Source organism: Mytilus californianus, unplaced genomic scaffold (genome assembly GCF_021869535.1).
Source record: "Mytilus californianus isolate M0D057914Y unplaced genomic scaffold, xbMytCali1.0.p SCAF_7, whole genome shotgun sequence".
NCBI classification, from domain to species: domain Eukaryota; kingdom Metazoa; phylum Mollusca; class Bivalvia; order Mytilida; family Mytilidae; genus Mytilus; species Mytilus californianus.
This window is the reverse complement of record NW_026262723.1, coordinates 82,183,068-82,204,074: the sequence shown is the minus strand read 5'-3', so window position 1 is coordinate 82,204,074 and position 21,007 is coordinate 82,183,068. Positions and strand designations below refer to the sequence as shown.

Below are 21,007 nucleotides of genomic sequence, written 5' to 3'. Positions count from 1 at the left end.
TTGAATATTTTTTTAAAGCTCTTAAAAAAAAACTATTTCAGTTTTGGTGTTTTCAAAACATGTATCGTACAAAGGACAATGCAACGAAATTAGTAAGCTGTAGTTTACTAGCATATACCGCTGTATGATTTTGATCATCTTTATACCAAATTATATGAAAATCAGATTACAAATACGATGTTAATAATTTTACATTTTCTTCTATACTATTGGAAGGTGCATGACCAATTTTTACTACATTTATTTCCCCAAAAGGCTCCGCATTTAAAAAAGTCCCCGGATCTTAACAAAAATGAATTACAGGACTTCTGCCAACATTGCATCATATTTGAGAAAATTTTAGTTTAACATGAAGATATAAATGCTTAATATAGTTTGCTCAAACATGCTCAAACGTCATTTTATAGAATTTCGTTTACTTTCATTATTTATATAAAAACTTTATACTAGGAAAGAAATTCGAAACTTGGCGTTTAAAGTCTATACAAATAAAACAATGTATGATGTTCCAGACTCAAATTAATCCCTGCTGGTTATGAGTATTCTAAAGCGCGTCAAATTTTACAAAACATGCTAACTCTGCAATATGTAAAAGTGTATCGACAACAATGTGTCGCTGAATAACATCTCCATATTATGGATATCTGGGAAAAAATGTTGAACAAATCTCTTACTCTGCAATATCAACTAAACCATGTTAGCTGTTTGAATCAAACAAATGCCGGAGAAAGGGTCAATAATTCTTTGCTCAGTCTCGTATGAGAACGGTGTGTTTTGTATGCTTTTTTTTTAATGTTTTAACTTTATTGAACTGAAAAGTTGTACTACAAGTTTATGCAGTGCTAGTATCCAATAAACTTATAACCCGATGGTATTCGCCAAAGGCAAACATATTTATAGTCATGTGTATAACCGAAAGACTTCTTGTCTTTATGTAAATCCTTTTTAATGCAAAACTGTTAAATGATCCATACATTAGTACTAAAGAAAAATTGGGTGCGCCAGAGAACTTGTTGTTGACATTTGCATGTAGATGGATTTTTTTTCTAAATTTACCGGAATTTCACTTCCTACTGATATAATTAGACTTTTCGAAGTTTGTTAAAATTCGTTAGTCGATAGAGTGGAGAGTGACCAAATGCAAATACCTGAAAATAAGAACCATCGACTCGAAATGTGTATTCTGAGGGTCTGGATGGGGTTTGCAGAATAGAGAATAATGGACAAAATGTGCAGAATAAATGACAAAAAAATAAAGAAAAGAGAAAAATAGGGCAAATGAAAAAAAGAATAGAGAATAATTGGGTCCTAAAATATAAATAATATGGAATAATGGGCAAAAAATATAAAGACTGCAGAAAAAAGACATAAAAAATTTATAGAATACAAAAATGAAGGACCCCCCATCCAGACCCTCTATTCCGTCATTCATCCTGACATCATAATCGGTTTTTGCAATAAATCTTATCTGTTATTTCATATACTAGTATACAAATGTGATGTATATGTGCATGCACCATGGATTAAATTTTTTTTTTTTTTTTTAGATATTTATAATGCTAAATGGCAGGATTTGATGTTGTCTAATTTGTTAAACAAATTTGTCTAGGTTGAAGTTAAAGCAGTAATATGAATTTTTTTTATATATCCTTGATTTAATTTCATTATTTGTTTTACACATAGAAATTATGCCAAAAGCGAGAAAAAAAAGAATAAAAAAAAATTAACTAAACTATATTAAAAAAAAATAATTGTCGTGAGATTTTTAAACGGAAAATAAAATCTGCAAGGAAAAATGCGACTTCTTAAATTGGTTAAGCTTTGTGAAAAGATGATACAAGCAAAACAGTAATCATGATTAATTTTGCGGCATTTAAATAAATTAGTTTGCATAATTTTTTCAGTTAAGCGGTAATTATTTGTTATGTCCCGGATCTAGCAGTTTAATGTGTTATAACTGTACTGGAGCAAAAACACTAACGCATATATGTCATATTGTGATAAATGACCAGTCAGTTTTGTAAATAAACTTTTCTTGTTGGTTTGATATGGCGCGTTGACTAAATTTTATTTTATATTAAATGTGGTGCAGAAACTCAGTTAAATAAAAGGAAGTGCTCAGAAAACATTTGAAATGAAATTTAATATTTATATTATGTGATATCATTGTTTTTAAGAATAAGAATAGAATATTTAATTTTCCTTATCATAGGGTTTACAAGAATATCAATCAAGTTGCAGATACAAACAATATCTTTTATTAATATATTGTTTATATATCTATAAAAAATCTTCATATTATTTGATATAATTACAATATTTATGATTGACAACTCGAAAAGGTATAATGAAAATGCTCGCAGGAACCTGTACTTTTATATAAATGGGCATAGGCAAAACTGATCACCATAAACACACAAACACACATTGCTTCGAGAGTTGCACACCAATTCTATTTTGGAATGTGTGCAATAGAGAAAATTTAAAACCAAGGCATGCAAATTGAATACACTAGTTCCAAGGATTTTGTGGTTTTATTTTATACGTCGCATGGACAAATATTTAGAATAATAAGATAAAAATGGATCACTCCAGACATTTTATATACTTTTAGTTCAACAGAGAGAGAAGAAAAAAGAAGTCGTTAACCTCTTTACTTTGTATACATATACCTAAATTAGCCACTTCCTTTTCACTAGAACAATCTAAGTTATTCGATGTATTGCACTTAGAAAATAATGATTATTAAAAGAAAAACGGAAACGCTTTATCCTCAATTTATTTTTATTTTTCCCGTTTCTTCGTTTCTTCGTTTCTTTCCCCGTAATATTCTGGATACTATATTAATAAAAGATATATACATTAATGATATAGCAACCCAAGATCACATGTAAAAATGTTGAGGTTAATAATAGAAAAGTGTTCATATAATTTGTCGATAACAGATTTTTTACATTAGATTTTTTGAAATATTTGTTATTTATTGGTTTTTTTATTTGTATATTTTTATCACGATAAAGACTGAAAAGAACCCGTTACTTAAAAAAAATTTCTCGCTCTTGCAGCCGGAGTAAAATGATGAAGTAGATACATCAATGAGACAACGACACATTTTGTATATGTATAGCATATTTATTTTATACTTGGGGGTATAGAGTCGCAAGTGTTGTTTTCATTTGCATTTATGTAATATTTGCTATTTCGGAAGTCTTAGTTTGTTAAGGAATATATTTATATATCATCCTTTGCTAAGTTTATACGTTAATACAGGTGCAAATAAGAACACTGTTATAAAAATAGAAATTATATTTTATTGATTTAATATATTTGATTTTTTTTAAATTATCGCAAGTGTCCTTTATCGCAAGTGTCCTGAAAGTAATACAACACAATTTAATGCTGCGAATGAAAAACTGCTCCTTTCCTTTCAAGAATATGTTTATTTCGACTAAAGATAAATGTTGTTGAAGTCGAATTTCTGTTAACCGGAAACTCAACGATAAAAATAGTAATAGGGTAATAGGCTGGAGAAGTGGGAGGAAAAATTAAGGTTCCTGCTCAGTTTGACAGTACTAAAAATGATCTAAGTTTACATTCATAGACTGGTTCTCTAGACCTGTGCAAAATATATATATACTTCAAATGATTGGAATTTCCACTTCATTGGAATAGGCGAGGTGTAATCAGCATTTGTCGCTTTACATATGCAGATATACATGTCTATATAAATATATCACAGCACATGTTACGGGTATCGCATGTGAGGCAGGATCTTACCCTTCCGGAGCACGTGAGATCTCCCTCGGTTTTTTATACTGTTTGTCTTTTGGTCGTTTTTTTGCCATGGCATTGTCAGTTTGTTTTAGACTTATGAGTTTGAATATCATTTTAGTATCTTGCGCCTCTCTTTTTTTCAAATTTCTGATATACTGCAATATTATTCAGAAAAAGGTTTGCCACGTTTTTCTGTCCATTAATGTATGGTTATATCTGGGTCTCTTGCCATATATCTATTCAACAGGAAAAGTATAAAATATTGAATTAATAAAATTGAGAACGGGGAATGTGTCAAAGATACAATTAACCACCCGACCAAAGAGCAGAAAACAGCCCACGGCCACTAATGGGTCTTCAACACAGCTGGCCACTAAACAATAATGTATACTAGTTTATGCGAAAATGGACGTCACACTAAACTCCGAAACATATGAATGAACCAAAATTTAAAAAAAAAACATACAAGAATACAAAGGCCAGCGTTTTCTAACTTGGGACAGGCGCAAAAATGCTTAACAACGTCAACTAGTACAATGACAACCATACAACAGGAATACGGTGGTCAGCAAGAAAAATACTGCCTGATGTAATATACAAATGTATATGATATGATACTGACACAAATGGAGTTCTTATTTTACCTTCTCTCTTTGAAATAATACAGAAATGTTTGAGAAGAAGCGAATTGTATACTTGAAATCTTCTTTATATATTAGCTAGACAATGGCATATAAAATACATATTTCCATAGTTCTGTTTATTAAGAGTCCATGGCTAGCTGTGATATAGTAATTTTGACTAGTACACTGTACTATCATTTTTGTAATATACGTATGGCTCTGTGGACCAAAAGACACTGCCAATATAAAACATCAACACTTTAAAGACCACTGTTGTTTTACAAGAAAAAAACAGGTTCATCTGAAATATTTGCCGTTGGATATAAGTAACCATGCAGCAATCAATCTATACGGTTGTGAATGTCATTGACTAATTACTAGTAAAACGCCATCTGGATGTTTAAATCAATGCATTAACTTTATATCTTCTCTTTCAATTATCCACCCCTGCGATAAAGAACATTTCTGTTTTTGTCTTTACTGAGGAACGAAATCTGTTTTATTAAGTTCATACCGATGTAAGTTAGCGTCTCTCATCCAGTTCAAGATTATTGATTAGTTCAAGGTTATTCCAAATCAAACGTAATTATTTAGGCTTTTCAAATGTTTATTCTTATGTTTTTTCATAATTATCATCATGGAAGTTATTGCAGGAACTTAAGACTCAAACAAAATTCAAACTATAGTATTAATACTGTATAGTTTGTGCATTATTATCGCAATCCCTGCACTTTGTCATTATGAGTTTCAGTACGTATACATCCTCATAGATCATACAAGTCAAGCATGATGTGATATTTAACTCTTTTTCTGATTTCATACTATCAGTGCTAATATAGCGTTCTGACCGAATTTCTGGAGAAATGGCATTATGATATGTCTTTGGTCCTTAAAGACATATGGTTTCTATAAATAGAAAAAAATAAAAATAATATTATGGATTAAATGATACATTTGTTATACATGCATGCATTTTATATGAATTTATTTCTTGCGCATTTCGATAAAATTCTTAGAATTAAGTAAAAGTTAAGTGCTGCACAGGAAATGTTGCATTCGTGATCCCCTTTATAATTATGGTTTATGACACAGTATCTCTTGTCTATCACCTTTATTTAAAATAAAAGATTTCGATAAAAAATAACAAATATATCAAAACGACCGGACCAATTGCTTCCAAACTGATAGGAAATAATTGAAGAAGTATAGAGCTAATGTTCCCTGAACTTGTTTCACTTGCTGTATCAAAAGCAAAAATTCGTCAAATCCCACTTTGATTTGAATATTAAAGAGTCTATAGGATACGCTTAAAACATGTTTAAACAATTTTCATATTTCTATAAAATCTAACTTTAAGTCAGCACTACATGTTGTGGTTGAAGGCATTTTGATACAAAACTGCAATACGCTTTTGTTAAATAGTGTTTCGATTGACGTCTCTAACCAAAATGATCAATGTGTATCCGATAGACAATATAGTTGATATATAGCTTTACTTCAAACATAATGTTGGCTAGGTTAGGAATGTCCTTACAAACATTTTTTTTAATAACTGCTAAAAAGTTGCCAAAATCTTTCAAAATTGCGTTTTTCACACAGGCACTTGTCTCTGAAAAGTGTTATATTAAGGTATATATATATATAAAAAAAAAATCAGAGACAAGTGCCTGTGTTTTGTTTTTGTCCTATTCTCTGGTTTGTGGGTTAAATTTCAAAGAACGCACACAATTTAAGTAAAGATTGAAACTTTATGAAAATGTTCCCGATGTGGAATAAGTGCCCTACCTCTTTTGTAAGTATGGTTAATATTCACAACCTCCATCAAACATGGCATTCGTTATTAAAAAAAGATCTGAAAGGTTAAACACAGACCTCTCAACTTTAAAGTTAACCTACTAAGTAATCAATAGTCGACTGACACATGCAGAGTCAAGTAAAAGTTTGGATGGATAAAAAATAATTTATTTTACAATGATTTATTTAAATTTTGAATGCATGATCCTGAGAACGATTTGCACCATTAGCATCATTGAATTCTATGTGTAAAATATACATTCTGCTATTTATTCATGTATTCTCATTTCGTGAATTGAAGTACCTATTCCTCGTGAAAACCAATCTAGTATTTGAAAGATTATGTTAAAAGGACGTCCAGATTACCGAACTGGAATATTTTCTTGTTTCATTTTATATAGAATATGGGGTGATAAACTGTGTAAACAAGAAAATGAAGTACGGAAGGAATAATTTCCGTGATGCATCATACTAATAACATTAACCGTGCCAATTTTATTGCACCAGATGCGCATTTCGACAATTAATGTCTCTTCAGTGGTGCTCGAGGCCAAAATATTTGAACTAAAAGTCCAAACACCTAATTTAAACTATGAAGAGCTGATTAAACCAAAAAAGACCTAAAGTAAAGCCAAACCCTAACATTAGATTTACAACATCATCAAAAACTAAATCATGTTACACGATTCTCACAAATGTTTTTTACCTTGAACAATATTTGTGTGTAAGTGGTTTTTGTTGTCGAGTTCCTCAATATTTGTGTGTATGAGTGTTTTTCGTTGTCGAGTTTCTGCGTATTATTTTTGATGCTGTTGTAAATGAAATTTAGGGAAAATTTAATGATATGGCTATTCAGTAACCTGACTAAGCAGACAGTTCTAGGACACTTCCGATAAACCAAGTTTTTATTCTGTCGTTGCTGTTATTTTGTAACATTAATTGATTATTATTGATCCTTATTGCGTTAATAAAGTAAACAGAAACTGTTTGTGACAGGTTCACAAATTCATAGAACTGTTATTTATTTTGGACGATTTATTTCCATATAGAATAAATCTAGCAGAATGATTGGCACTTAAAAATCAAATTTTATGAAGAAGAAAAAAATGTGTGTCAATTGCGCATTATGAGACATGCATTATGTCGCTATTGTCAAGTTAAATGAAAACACAATGATCACATTGAGCGTTAGGTTCAATAAATACTGCATGAAATCTGATAATTAGAAGATTGGTGATGATTTGAGCAGACGACATTGATACATTCTTTACGGAGACATCTGATACTTATTGTTCACACTTTATTTGACGCAATTTCGGTTATATTAGGCATATGTGATGTTTGTATGGTACAGTTTTTTTTTTTAATTGGGATTTGTTGAATATTCTACCAGGCATATCTGTAACTGTAGAAACGTTGTTGTTTGTTAGTTTGTTTGTGTTTAACCTCACTTTCAGATACTTTTGCTATATCATCGAGGTTAGTTTTTTTATTAGCGGAGGAAGCCGGACTGTAAAAACTAATATTTACCGAAAAAAACATAATATACATGTTATTTTTATCATTATACTTCCAATATTGTGTTTAAATTTAGAAATATCAAATAATGAACAGATGCATCATGTTATGGAGGGTTATTTGCGAAAAATACCTGTCAAGGGACTGTGAAATTTCCCGTGCCGCTAGGCGAGGGAAATTTTGTCTCAAGACTGGTATTTTTCGCAAATACCCCTCCATAACATGATATATCTGTTTAATTACACCGAATAGATTTTGATTGAAACTCTCCGTACAGGAGATCGTACAGGTGAAGGGAAATCAATGCATAATTTTGAGGATAAGTAGAGACTATCATAGTACCTCGGGAATTATACATGTACTTATGTACGCGTTAACGCTGTCTTTATGTAAACGTCATTGTCATTCCATCATTAAATCGTTTCATTTGTATTGACGTCTTTTTCCACTTTATATACACAACGCATTCTTCGATATACGATCACAAGATTGGTGTCGTGCAGTATTGTTGTCTGACATTTTTGTTTACAGTTTTCGGATTACCTCTATCAATCAATATTGCTTAATTATGGAAAGGCTCGTAAAAAAGGAATATCTAAAATGGCAAATACCACGGCATAGAGGGGAATTTATGGCATATTCACTGCCAGTGGTGAAAAGCAGGCAACTTCGTTTGAAATGAGGAAAAAAGGTTAGAATATGCGAAAAATACACTGGCTACCAACCAATCAAAATCCGGCATTCTTATATAAGGTGTAATTATTAAGGAAAATACAACTTCAAGTATATTATTATTTACAGTGTATGCCTAACACATCTTTTGAAAAATCTTAATCCAAATTCCCCCGTGGGTTAAAATTGTCATTCTTTACCATAGCAGATGTAAAAACCGACGTCAGACAGCAGCTATAAAATAAGTTATTAAAACTCCAAGTTACTTGATAATAGTTTTTATTTGTACAAACTTCGTAACCTACCTTCACATGCTATTTTCCATATTCAGTACAAAAATCATTACACTTGATCTTATTTCATGTCTAATCCTTCATCAAGAATAAGGCGAATATATAAAGCGCAAAACACAACAGCACCTCTATACGGGATGTCGGTAATCTCTTCTTTAGATCTTTATTGTAAGATCACAAGTACTTTCTTCACATGAAAACACAGCAAATATAACATCTATTGGTGGCTATTCACATGGTTAAAGTTATGGAAGACATAAATTCACGTTACAATAGATGTGTAGAAATTGCCTTCTCCAATATATTACGTTGTATCACTCTGTACCGGTCCTGGTCGATGAAAAAACGCCATGTTGAATACAAGCAAATTATATATTGTTAACTCAACAATTATGTTCATAAATGTAAATAATTTATCAATGTGGATGTCATTGAAAAACAATAAAGTTTACACAGAGGACAATTTATTGGATCAAGGTTTAATTGACCATGTAAATAAAATCGATGAATAACTGACCTCTCAACGATGCTATACTTAGCAGAAGAGAAAAGGAGAATATTGGATTTCTCACTGCTTATTTCGTTCATGAATGAACTGTTCATATTCCAATTAACTTTTTACCGGTTTAAGAAAAAAAAATTTAAATAGTCTTTTGTTCAGAAAACAGAAGTAGTTAGGAGATTTTGTCTTTAAATGGACAACAATGTGGCATATACCCCGTATCTCCTTTTCAAATTGTGTCTTTAACTGTTATATACATATCTTTTTAATAAAAAAATACTCTTTTTTTGGATTATTCTTTGTTCATTTGCAACATATTATAATATCTTGTGGACCTGCAAAAGTTCCGCATTTTGAATTTTTGTAAGAGGAGGACAAAAGTCTCGGAACAGATAATTATATGATTTATTGCTCTAGTTTAACAGTTGGAAATTGCAGTTGGAATTTTGTAGTTCGTGTGTACCGATATCCTCGTATATAAGTGCATTCATAAGCAGAAACAACAAAAAAGAGCAATCAAATGTGTTGCTAAAAAGAAAATTTTACTTTCCAGGAATAAGTAATCACATGCCTATATTTATCAAAATAAAGTCTCAATAATCGAGATGCTGGTTTAATTTGTTAAAACTAGACATCCAAGAGTTTGCAGTCATCAGTATTATTTTATCTTTATTGACTGTCACGTTAAATTTGCATTCATAATTATTGTTATACATCATACGTATAAAATAAATTTAAATACGCCCTAGAACGTGTATACATGCAATTGATAACATACTCATTTATTCAAAAAATGTATCGTTCATTTTCACAACATGATAGAGGACATTGGATTTGGAAAACATTTTCAAAATTTAAATCTGCAATCATGTACACGAAGATTGTTAAAAGTTGTTTTTGTGAAGGCGGATAAAATGAAGACAAATTGAACGAAACATCAAACATATGCTTCATCATTATCTATTTGTGGCTGAAGTATATAATTACGTACCTTGTTCTGACTTCAACAGAATTATCTGCAAGCCCATATGTACTGTTTGTCTACACCAGTATTTCTTTTGTTTAGAACTACCCTTTGACAGATAGAATGAAATCAAAACATGCTTCATATAAAAATGTCTTTATGTTTTAGACGGGTTTTTTTTCGTTGTGGAACGCAGGTTAAAAAAAATAGAATTAGTCTCGGATATTGGCAAGGCTGTCAGTCATAGCGCTTAATTCGCCTCTGGTATTGTCAGCACTTGTTTAACGTTTTTTTTTTATTGTTTAAGTAATTTATTATAGAAAAATAAATGTATACTTATTTAAACCATGAAGACACGAAAGACCGCAATATAAAGTAAAATTATTTATTTGAAAGCTTTTATATCATATGGGTTTACTTTTTTAACTAGTTATAAATTTGTCAATAAAGTGATTTCAACTTTGTAAGACGACGGTTTATGTACACCGATACACTATCAAATACTGTAAAAATGTGAATTTAAAAATATAACAATAATTATTAAATATTGTTGTACAACTAACCATTGACCTACTTGGAAGTATGCCAGGACTTAATCTTTATCGTCTGTCAAAAACTGATCAAATGTGATTTCTTAAGATAAATAAAAACGTGTAAAAAGGTGTTCTTTAACAATCTGTTTATATTTCTACAGTAAAATAATTTTGGACTGTTTTATAAGATACAACAGTTATAGATTTTCACTTCGGACGTTTTATTCAAAGGGATAATAATTTGACCCACTGTAAGGACGATGAGTTTCTAATTGAAAGGAGAAACGAGAGGATTTTTTAGACTTTTTTCCCCCTTGCTTGATTACTGGGACCAGTTTCACAAAGCTGTCTTAGGACTAAGGCATGACTTAGAATGATCTTACGACATATCTAAGTCCTAAGTGGGTTTAACTAAGTAATCCTAATTTAGGACATCTCTTAAAGTTGGTCATAAAGCAAGGACTACACGAGAGGTGTCTTATGATGGTCTTATGAAAATCATAAGTTAAGACATCGTTATGATGTCCTAAAATGAGTTATAAACAAATATGGCTGCTGCAGTTTAAATGCACCTCAGACGACGACAACAAAATATACACAGAAATAGCTCTGATTCGGTGAAATTTGGACTCATTTTCCTGCTCATAACTAAATCTTTATAGGTTGACGGATTATCAAAATGATTTATCAACAATGAACATTCGATGCATTTATAGCAAGAATGCACGATTTTATCCTTTAACCTTATTATAACCGATACAGTGACAAATTGAATTCAACTCACTTGTACAAAAAAAAATCATCATTTTATTCTTTTTTTTTCTCCCTTTTGTATTTGAATTTTCATATGTATATTAGTGTATTATTAATAGATTATTTATAAAAATTGCACTATTTTTTTTATATTAATTTTGCAAATTATCTAATTATGGAATATTAATCAATACGTTAAACACATGCTACATTTACATGAATTTTTCCATAAATCCATAAGATCATCCTAGGATAGCTTCGAGGAGAGGTCTGAGATATGTCATAAGATAGTCATGAGAGGATCATAAGACATGTCTTTAGATATATCTCATGAAAGGTCTAGGGATAGCTTCATGAAACCGGTCCCTGGTCTGTTAATTTTTGATACAAGACATTATATCTTTTCCATGAATTTTTCATAGGTCAAGCATTACCTTCAAATGGTAGGTCTATAAACATTACCTTTTAGATACATAACCAATAATAACGTAAACGAGAATGTTTGATATCTTCTGGTAGTTTTGTTTTAAAGCCTTTCGTTTTTGTCACTGACGAAAAAGACTTCTTTTCGGATTAAATGTATATATTTTTTCTTGTGTTATTTAATTTTCAAAAATAAGAAAAAAATAAACGCAAGAAAAAACGTACAATATATATATATATATATATATATATACTATGCAAAAAAATAAAACCATTTCTAAAATGGAAATGACAAATTCAGATCAGATGCTTAGAAATATCTTGAGGTGATCAGCATCTCCTGCAAGATAAAAAATCTAATTTCACCGTACGTTTTCGATATGTTCAACATAGAATTTGTTTAACATGTATACCATAACTGTTATTGAAGTCGGAAGATACATGGTGTTCGGGACATATTCAATAATGTGAACAATTAATTAAACCATATTATTGGATGAAACCACCTGATTTTAAATAAGTTGAACTTTTCAGTGTGAAAATTTAATTAGGTCTTTGAAGTATGTACGTATCAAGCAAAACACAGTAATCATACATGTAGTAGTGTTGAAAATATATGAACATTTGTACAACCGTGTATCTCAATTGTTATATATATTATAAATGTACATGTAGTACAGTCAGTTGAAAATCTATGACATAAATCAATAAACATTTTGTACAATCGTGTATCTCAATTGTTTTATAAATCGCAAAGCTAATGCAGCATATTCCTTACGGCTAAAAAACATGTTCGTTACCTGACGGACTAATTCTGAGGACAGACATGAAAAAAACACGATACAACTTCCGTGCATGCGCATAACATGTGTTTCGTGTTTCTAGAATAACCTCAACCAATTACCCTCGTGCATGACCAGCAGTTTGAAAAGCCAAAAATATGTAATGTTTGAGAGCATTGTAATACAAAATATTTTAAGAACAGACAAATAACGTCTGTGGTGAATTTTTTCCGAAATATTTATCATGAACACGATATTACTTGTAATATTGTGCAATATTGCTTCAAAATGGTCGCATTATCGTAAGGTTCTCGTGATATTCTTATCATGTAATAAGTTTTGCCAAACAGTAAAAGGGTTATTGGACGAATATTGGTGAACGATATATCTTTGGTAAAACTTTAATTGTACTTGCATGTTTATATTCACCAATACTCTTGCAATAATAGATTGTGATAAAATTTATCTTTTACACCAGGGATATGCGTTCAATCGAGTGATTTTATAGAGGGTATGTAGGTGCTACACATCTATATTTTTACTGATCGAAAGCTAAATGACAATAGTTATTCTTATAATTCACACTTAATGCGAAAAAGGTTATATTAAGGAATGGGAAAATCGTGAAAAAATAAAATGTTGCAAACGGGTACTGTTTGTCTACACACATTATTGAAGTCGGGAGATACACGGTGTTCGGGACATATTCAATAATGTAACAATTAATTTAACCATATTGTTGTATAAAACCGTCTGATTTTAAATAAGTTGAACTTTTTAGTGTGAAAATGTAAATTAGGTCTTTGAAGTATGTACGTATCAAGCAAAACATAGTAATCATATATGTAGTAGTGTTGAAAATATATGAACATTTGTACAACCGTGTATCTCAATTGTTATATATATTATAAATGTACATGTAGTACAGTGTTAAAAATCTATGACATAAATCAATGAACATTTTGTACAACCGTGTATCTCAATTGTTTTATTAATCATAAAGCTGATGTAGCATATTCTTTAAGACTAACAACCATGTTTGTTACCTGATGGGCAAATTCTGAGGACAGACATGAAAAAAACACGTTACAACTTCCGTGCATGCGCATAACATGTGTTTCGTGTTTCTAGAATAACCTCAATCAATTACCCTCGTGCATGACCAGCAGTTTGAAAAGCCAAAAGTATGTAATGTTTGAGAGCATTGGAACAAAAAAGATTTTAAGAACAGACAAATAACGTCTGTGGCGATTTTTTTCCGAAATATTTATCATGAACACGATATTACTTGTAATATTGTGCAATATTGCTTCAAAATGGTCGCGTCGCATTATCGTAAGGTTCTCATGATATTTTTATCATGTAGTAAGTTTTGCCAGTCTTTGGTAAAACATTAATTGTACTCTCATGTTTATTTTCACCAATACTCTTGCAATAATAGATTGTGATAAAAATTTATCTTTTACACCAGGAATGTGCGTTCAATCGAGTGATTTTATAGAGGCATGGTATGTAGGTGCTACACATCTATATTTTTACTGATCGAAAGCTAATGAAAGTAGTTATTCTTATAATACACACTTAATGCGAAAAAGTTTATATTAAGGAATGTAAAAATCGATAAAAAAAATAAAATATTGCTAACGAATGTATTATAAAAAAGCCCAGTCACATTCTGCGATATTGAATATCAAAGCTATAGCATTAACTTTTGTTTAATATAGACTATGCGAGCTAAGGTACAAATTATGCGCACACACACACACTCAAAATGAAAATAATACTTTGTAAATTCAAATGACGCGAAGCGCTTTTCTGGATTTACCTTAATCAGGAATGCTCAAAGCCAAACAAATGAAAGCAAGGGATACACAAGTACCGTAACACGCGAAGAGCTTAAACTGGTTATATATATATATTCCAGTTTTTATTTTACAATGGTATTACGTCAAAAAGTTGTCATACATGCAAATTGTTTTCATTGATGACTCTTCTTTTTACTTTATTTAAGCATGGGGTGTTACAAATTTTATGCTGAAACTAAATAAAAGTCTGCATTGATTTGGAAGAAAATAAATAATGACAAAAAGTGTAACATGATATAATGCAAGTTGTGTCATCTATAGGTTTATGTAATATATTACACTATATATGGAACGCTTTCAGCAATTACAAGAAAATGAAACGCGAATTACTTGCAAAACCATTCGGTGGATAAATTCGTATATATAGTCTGTATACAGATATAAAATCGATGTACAACTGTATACAATCTGTATATATAGGAAGTATTTTTGTGGTTTTAAGATTTTTTTATCCGGGTTTCCATACTGTCTTAGATCATAAAATCAGTGCGGTTAACCAGGCATTCTGCGAAACGTTATTTAAGTATTAAATTATACCTTTTTAAGTTAGTTTGATTTTGTTTTGTGTTTGATTATTAATAAATTAGGTATACAATTTTTTTATTGTAAGAAATGAAAATGAAAGTTAAATTGTATTTGACACACATAAACTCTTCCTTCTCTTTTAGTTGGGACGTCAGTGTTAACCAATCTTTATTGAATTTTCAGACAGTAACTATATATCTATAATACGCAATTATTATATTAAATGGAAATAAAATATGTTAGGTCAAAGTTGAGGAACATATAGTCTTTACCAGGATACAGGCATTGATTGTTATAAATATTTACATGAGACAGGACAACATTTGTTGTCCTATGCAAGTACACCCTAGATACAACAATGCATTGTCAATACATAGTATCAAGGGAATTATGTTCTTTTTCATATTTTAAATGACTGACATATATTATGTATATATTTGATTTGGCCACGTTGGATGTGTACAGCATGTTTGCAGTACCGTTGAAAAGTTGTGTAACAAGTCAAGAACGCAAGAACTATTATGTATAAGAACTGAGGTGTACATGCATGCATGTACTTCTTACACGCGCTTCACAAACAATTTAGTCGTTTCCTGATAACTTTTTTCGCCTGACAGTACTTCATTTCTTTTTTTGTTTGAATGGGGGATATTATTTATTTTTTATTTTTTTCTCGTAGTTTATTCATTAAATGTTTTTTTTATATATGTTGTAATTTTCTGTAAATGTCCATTTATGATAAAATTTTACTAGTACTTCACATATATTTTTTGTAATCCATTCAAATGCTTTAAACTATGAAATACAAAATCATTATCGGTTTACCAAATATAAAACAAAGCAATAACAGTTTTAAGAACACTTTGGAAGGGTCTGAGGTGGTCCTATGAAAGGCAAAATTTCTTATCTGTCCATTATGCTGCCATTTTCAAGCGCCACATAAACTCTTCCTTTGCCCCCTTTTCTATCAATGTTAATTGCATTAACTCCTCACGTTTTCTTGTATTTATGCATTCGTTACTACCAAATGTTAAGAGTCCGAGCGTTCCTAATGAAGGCAAATCCAGAAAAGCGTCGGACGCACGAAATTTATAAGTGTTATTTTTATTTACTTTAATATGAGAATACTTTTTAAATATAGTCTTATCTGAGATGACTTATACTACTTCATTTCTATTTCACTTTGAAGTGGGATGTATACAGCTAAATTAAGTTTCAGTGGATGTTGTTACGATTTCTCTTGTGTTTTTTTCGTTTTTCACCTCGTTTTCATTCAGTTTCCGTCTAACCTCACCCGAATAATCCAGTCGTTATATTCCCGCTCACTACAAGCACTACATCAACTCTTGAGACGGAGAGAATCGGAGACGGTAAGGGCTTGATTTATTCGAGTTACTGTCTAACCCTGTCCTCGCATTATCTTATACTATTATCTTTTCGGGAAATGAGAAAACGGAAAAAAACCGAAATTATTTGAAATTGATTAAAGTTACATGTATGAAGAAAAACATTAGTCACATAGTTGTTTGAAATTAACTGCCATACAGGGACACTTAACATGCATTTTGCTGCCATATATACAGTCCGCCAAAAGTTAAGCACCACCTAAATATAACTCAATATTTTTTAACTATTTCGAAAAAAATATTTATGTTTGGTGTTATGAATTGCCTATAGCATACACTAAGAAAATTCATTACGAACAAAAAAATTAAACTCCGATATACCCGCCAAGCAACCTTTTATTAAAGGTCATCTGCACTTTTACAAATACACTGTTTCGATGCCTTTAAATCATCTTCCTACTGTCCCGCGTACAGGTGAAATTTGAACTTCACCAAGTCACTGTGAAATATTGCAAGCGGTAAGTTATCTGTGACTGAACGTTGACGAGCAATTGACATGTCAAATGCCGGTAGAAGCACTAGGAGCATTGGTAACCATTTCAATGTTAATCGCATCGTCATTGTCAGATTTTTACAACGTCATATTGACACAGGAACTGTAAATGATAGACCAAGGTCCGGAAGACCCCGTTTAACTACCTATCGTGATGACAGACTACTTATTGGTGGTGCTAAAGCCAACCCATTTACTCCTGCCCCATAGCTTAGACACCACTGGCCTCCAGGTGGTCGTGTTAGTGTTCGAACATTGGTCCGTCGACTTCATAGAGGCTACCTAAGAGCACGTCGTGTTGCCAATAGACGTGCCCTAACAGCCAGGCACCGTATAATCAGGTTTCAAAGGGCTAATGACCATCGACGATGGAACATGAGAACCTGGCAAAATATTCATTGGTCAGATGAGAGTTGGTTTCTGTTACGACCAATTGACGGCAGAATACGAGTTTGGCGGGGAAATAAAACTGCCTATCACCAAAACAACAATTGCCTAACGACAGCAATCGTTGATGGTGGTGTTAAAGTATGGGTTTTCTTCTCATACTGTTGGAAGCTGGGTATGCATATTTTGCAGGGTAACATGAAAAGACACACATACAGGGATTTTGTGCTTAGAAACATTGGAGTCCCTCATTTTGAGAATCCCCAACATGCGTCAAGACCCTCGTACATGGACGACAACGCTAGATCACACAGGGCAAGGATTGTAACCGATTACAAAGACCAAGAAGCCATTGACACTATATCTTTTGGCCTTCCATGTCTCCAGACCTGAACCCTATGGAACATGTCTGGGATGCCATTGGCAGAAATCTTAATCGCAGAGATCCACCTTTGCAAAATCTTGGCGATTTAAGAGGGGCAATTGTTGATGAATGGAATAAATTTGCTCAGCTAAAGTTCAGAAGGCTTGTACAGAGTATGAGACGCCGTGTTATGGAACTGTACCGGAAGAGAGGTGGTTACACATCCTATTGACTTAAATATTGATATTAAATTTGCTGAACATACCATAGATTATTTGTAGAGACTTTCAATAACTTTGGGTGATTAATTGTTGTAAAAAAATAAAATCAAAGTAAAACTTAAATTCCGTTTCTGATTTGTGTAATTTTCACTATTTCTAAGAACGCAAAATTCAAATGCATAGAACCTGCATCAGTGACCAAACTTAAGTTTATGGTTTGTTTATGGCATATGTTAGCAAAATTGCTACATGAATATTTTCTCTTTTTCGAGGATTAACTGGTTTTTTTAAATGAAAAAAATTTCGATGCAACAAAGATAGGTGGTGCTTAACTTTTGGCGGACTGTATAGTTTAAGCAAATAAGTTTTAAAAAGTTCCATCATATTAATACTTAAACGTCAATTACAAGTTATCCTATTGTCTGACTGTATAATTACAGACAGATAGTCACAAATATTACCTGAATGCACTTAACGTAAAAAAAAACTGTGACTTTTTAGATGAAAAAAAATTTAAAGATATAAAACTAACCGTAATTAACAGTGAAATGTTCATGGCCAACGTGTATTCTACTCTCAAGATTTTTGTGAAACTGATACGTTTTCATAAGTAATGTGCTGGGATGAAATTTACAAGTAATCAGAAATAAAGCATACAGTTTTATACATACCCTCAATGTGTACATTTTAGGTTAAAACGGTATTTGAAATTGCACCTTTTCTTAAGTAAAATTACACATTATTGCTTCTTGAAATTAATTTTTAAGAGCATTTTTTATTTGTCGTCAGTTTTGAAAGTCGTCGCAAATCAGTTACTATAAAACACAAAACATATTCTACTCTAGTTAATTGTAAAAAAAAAATTTAGTGAATAGTGTCTTACTTTTTCTTCTATTCTTCATTGAACTGAAACATATATTTTTTTAGAAATAGTATATCTATCTACTTTGTACAAAATTATGCTTGGTAAAGAAAAACGTTGATTCATCGAGGTACCATAGTGTTTTTATGAATTATTATGATAAGATTAAGTTATATATAATCAGTTATTGGTGTTTAACCCTTTCATTTTAACACAATCCCTGAAGTCATTATTGATTTGACAAATTACCAATGAAAGGACAATGCTGTCTGCCACTCTTTTCAATTTAATAGTATATACTCGTTCTATTTCGCTTGTTATAATAAATTCATAAACGTTTTGCGACTAGATTGCGCTTCGATATACTCTTGACTCATTAATGCAACTTCATGTACATGAATATGTAGTATAGAAATTGTAGATATAAAAGCAATCTACAATTTGTAACAATTCAAAGTTGAACATGCAACATAGTCATTATACAAATTATGATAAGTCATACCCACCACACATCAGTGATGATTAATGACTTCGATAATTATCAGAAGCTTAGAGCGTGTCCTCAAGGATGCAAAACTTTGCCAATGCCAAGAATCTTGACAATTCATACAACAGAAAATCGTTATTCTAACAGGGTATTTTATTTTCTATATTAGTTTTTTTCGAATAATTAACTCCTAATCACAGAGTATAAGTTCCTTTATTACTTTTATTTATGCTATTTAAAGATAGAGTGAGAGAGAGAGGGTTGCCTGTTGTGTATACAGATGCTATAACTAAACTGTGCTATGTTATTATCTACGATAATTATTATACAGTATTATGCAATACAAAAATGTGTCAAAATATATACGTGATTAATGAAAAACATTACACTTTCCATATTCAACTGATTATATAAACATTTTCAGTTGACTTGCTTCTTAAGATTTTTGCAGATTCTTATAAACTTAGTGAGATTGGGAGGGGGAAGTAAAAGAAATAGAGAAACAGTGCTGTATGGCTCTGAGTCCTAAGTACGTACCTTGTCATTGACCTAATAATTAGAATATTTGTCTATTGAACTTTGGGTCTTGTAAACAGCTTATGATAGTCGAACGTTTTGACAAAGGCACAATCAAATAACTGTACTACGGGACGTGAACTATGGAAGCATTATAAAGTGACATTAATATTCTTAATATTTTGTTTCAATCTTTCATCTGACAAATGAGTGACTTTGACTTTTATTATTTTAATGTATGCATATGTCACTTCTATAATATATACACAGGGTAACTTTTACTATTTTAATGTATGCATATGTCAGTTCTATAACGAATACACAGGGTAACTTTTATTATTTTAATGTATGCATATGCCAGTTCTATAATGTATACACATGGTAACTTTTATTATTTTAATGTATGCATATGCCAGTTCTATAATGTATACGCAGGGTAACTTTTATTATTTTCATGTATGCATATGTCTCTTCTATAATGTATACACAGGGTAACTTTTATTATTTCAATGTATGCATATGTCAGTTCTATAATGTATACACAGGGTAACTTTTATTATTTTAATGTATGCATATGTCTCTTCTATAATGTATACACAGGGTAACTTTTATTATTTTAATGTATGCATATGCCAGTTCTATAATGTATACACAGGGTAACTTTTATTATTTTAATGTATGCATATGTCACTTCTATAATGTATACACAGGGTAACTTTTATTATTTTAATGTATGCATATGCCAGTTCTATAATGTATACACAGGGTAACTTTTATTATTTTAATGTATGCATATGCCAGTTCTATAATGTATACACAGGGTAACTTTTGTTATGTTAATGTTTGCATATGCAAGTTCTAAAATGTAAACACAGGGTAACTTTTATTATTTTAATGTTTGCATATGCCAGTTCTATAATGTATACACAGGGTAACTTTTATTATTTTAATGTATGCATATGCCAGTTCTATAATGTATACACAGAGTAACATTTATTATTTTAATGTTTGCATACGCCAGTTCTATAATGTATATACACAGGGTAACTTTCATTATTTTAATGTATGTATATGCCAGTTCTATAATGTATACACAGGGTGACTTTTATTATTTTAATGTATGCATATGCCAGTTCTATAATGTATATACACAGGGTAACTTTTATTATTTTAATGTATGCATATGCTAGTTATATAATGTATACACAAGGTAACTTTTATTATTTTAATGTATGCATATGCCAGTTCTA

The 21,007-nt window shown here is 31.1% G+C and overlaps 1 protein-coding gene and 1 long non-coding RNA gene across 4 annotated transcripts in view; one reads left to right on the top strand and one right to left on the bottom strand.

Annotated features, from left to right (window-relative positions):
* LOC127710267 (uncharacterized) overlaps positions 1-21,007 on the top strand; it is a 69,358-nt gene that overhangs the window by 3,712 nt on the left and 44,639 nt on the right. The gene's annotated exons all lie outside the window — the stretch shown is intronic.
* On the bottom strand, positions 1,493-10,403 carry LOC127710282 (uncharacterized). The gene is made up of 3 exons (XR_007986098.1): positions 10,168-10,403; positions 8,687-9,004; positions 1,493-5,303 (listed from the first exon to the last, which is right to left on the bottom strand). It is a non-coding gene; the product is annotated as an uncharacterized LOC127710282 (long non-coding RNA).